Genomic DNA, 3,003 nt, shown 5'->3' on the forward strand with positions numbered 1-3,003 from the left:
CCAGAGGAATTGCGTAGATTGAAGGGGTGTGGGCAAAGAATGGTCATCACTAAGCAGAGCTAAATGGCTGGCTGCCAAGAGGCCTCAGAAAGAGGCATCCCAACCCCCAAACGAGTCTTCAGTTTTAAAGGCTTAGAAATTGGACTCTGAATATTCTAGGCAGTGATTAGTTTCCTAAAAACAAAAGAACAATTCAAATTCATAGGAGACTAATGTAATAGCCAGAATTTGCTCAGTACATCCTTCCTTGTGGTGAAATCTACATGGGAAGCCAAATTCTGATCAAGAGATTTCTCAGAGAAGAAAAGCAAAAGACAAAAATGGCTAAATTCGTGATCCGCCAGGCGGTAACCACTAACAACTGCAGTGACATCCTGCGGCTGATCAAGGAACTGGCTAAATATGAATACGTGGAAGAACAAATAATATTAACTGAAGAAGATCTGCTAGAGGATGGTTTCAGAGAGTCCCCCTTCTACCACTGCCTGGTGGCAAAGCTGCCCACAGTCCACTACACTCCGGAAGAACAGGGTGCTGTTTGTTTCATCCTGGACTATTTTACCTATAACCCATGGATTGGCAAACTCTTGTATCTTCAAGACTTCTTTGTGATGAGTGATTATAGAGGCTTTGGGATTTGATAAGAAATTCTGAATACTCGAAGCCAGGTTGCAATGAAATGTCACAGCAACAACATGCACTTATTGGTAGCAGAATGGCATGAACCATCTATCAACTTTACAAAAGATGAGGTACTTCTGATCTGTCCAGGAGGAAGAATGGAGATTTTTCAGGATTGGCAAGGAGTACTTGCTACAAATGGCAGCAGAGGAGTGAAGAGTGCTGCTGTACAGATGACAGCTTCCATTTGATTTTAGAAAAAAATTCTCAACTTATCATGCTTTCTATCTGTTTGTAATGAAATAATAGAATGAGCACCCATTCCAAAGCTTTATTACCAGTGATGTTGTTGCATGTTTGAAATGTGGTCTCTTTAAGATTGCGATGGAGTTGGAGTTAGATTTCTCCTTGAACATCTTTTGATAGACAACAGGATGGTGTGATCTTAAGGTATATGAAAAAAATTACATTCTTCTGAGTCATTTACATGTGTACAATGTACCCATTGGTACTTAGACATTCTGTTTTGATTCTTTTTAAATAAACTAAACTCTTTGATTTCAAAAAATGTATCCTGCTGTGTACATTGATTTCTCCCTTAGTTTCAAGAGATCAAGATATATCAAGCATTAAAACACGTGAGAATATTACATAAGATGCAGCATCATGGAGTAGAGAGAATGAAGAAGTATAATCAGAGGTACCTGGGCTCAAATTCAGGGTCCCCATTAATATAAACTGTCACACTGTCACATCTTTAAAATGGGGTTGATAATGTCTGAAGTGTAAGATCATTTTTTGAGTAAAATACAGTCATGCATTGCTTAACGATGGGGATGTGTTCTGGGAAATACATCATCAGGCAATTTCGTCATTGTGCAAACATCACAGAGTACACTTACACAAACCTACATGAGATAGCCCACTACACATCTAGGCTGTATGGTATAGTCTCTTGCTCTTGGGCTACAAGCCTGCATAACATGCTACTGTACTGAATACTGTAGGCAATTATAACACAATGATAGGTATTTGTGTAACTAAGATATTTAACCATAGAAAAGGTACAGTAAAATTATGGTATAAAGATAAAAGAAAATTGGTATACCTGTACAGGGCACTTACCATGAACGGAACATGCAGGACTAGAAGTTGCTCTGGGTGCGTCAGATAGTAGAGAGTGAATGTAAAAGCCTGTAACATCACTGTATAACACTGTGTGTCAACTTTATAAACACTGCACACTTAGGCTACAGTAAATTTATAAAAAAAAAAGGTTTCTTTCCTCAATAACAAATTAACCTTCACTTACTGCAACTTTTTTACTTTATGAACTTTTTATATTTTTTGTAACTTTTTGACTTTTTGTAATAATACTTAGCTGAAGACACAAACATATTATACATCTGTACAAAATTATTAAAATATTTTCTTTCTTTATATCCTTATCCTACAAGCTTTTTCTATTAAATTTCTTTTTTTTTTTTTACTTTTTAAACTTTTTATTAAAACCTAAGACCCAAACACAGACATTAGCCTAGGCCTGCACAGGGTCAGGAGCATCAATATCAGTCTTCCACCTCCACAACTTGTCCCACTGGGCCTTCCGGGGCAATCACACACACCCCGCTGGCATCTCCCATGATAACAATACCTCGTTGTGCAACACCTCCTGAAGGATCTGCTGCGGGCTCTTCTTAAGGAGGTGTCACTCTTTTCAGAAATATGTCCATGGTGGTTTGCTTTATTGGTTTCTTTTTTATCACAGATTTGCTTGTAAGCAGATAATGCACCATTGACATTCCTCTCTATTAATGAAAACATTTCAGTGTTGGGATCCATGTTTTTAAGCTTATTAATGAGCTTGTTGAAGACTGTAAAAGCTTCTGCAAAACCCTCCAGTACGAATTTTCTTTGAGGGTTCTTCTTTTTATTCTCCTGCAGTTTCCTTTCCTCTCTCCTCTTCCTTAGCTATGCATTCCTGAGTTCCAACAACTCCTCATTAGTCAATTCCTCAGAAACCACCTCCAGGAGCTCCTCCACGTCACCTTTACCCACACCCAGGTTCAAGTTGTTTGCCATCTCAACCATCACATTGTTGATTTTTGCAGCCTCCTCATCCTTGGCAAATCCTTTGAAGTCATAGATGAACCTCTTAAGTGTCTTCTTCCAGATGCCATTCATAAACTTGGAAACATCACCCCAAATCCAAGCAAGGTTCCTTAATACAGTCATAGATGTTGTAATCCTTCCAGAATTGCATCAATGTCTTCTCAGTGTCTTCTACAGTTGCATCAATAGCCTGGGCAAAGGTCCTCCTCAGGCAGGAGGCCTTAAAAGCTGCTATAACTCTTTGATCCACTGGTTGGAGCAAAGAGGTTG

General features: G+C 38.7%; 1 pseudogene; it reads left to right on the forward strand.

Annotated features, from left to right (window-relative positions):
* The first annotated feature begins 320 nt into the window (after window positions 1-320).
* Window positions 321-837, forward strand: LOC117032503 (diamine acetyltransferase 1-like; annotated as a pseudogene).
* Window positions 838-3,003: the final 2,166 nt, after the last annotated feature.

The sequence above is a fragment of the Rhinolophus ferrumequinum genome, chromosome 12 (genome assembly GCF_004115265.2).
Source record: "Rhinolophus ferrumequinum isolate MPI-CBG mRhiFer1 chromosome 12, mRhiFer1_v1.p, whole genome shotgun sequence".
NCBI classification, from domain to species: Eukaryota; Metazoa; Chordata; class Mammalia; order Chiroptera; family Rhinolophidae; genus Rhinolophus; species Rhinolophus ferrumequinum.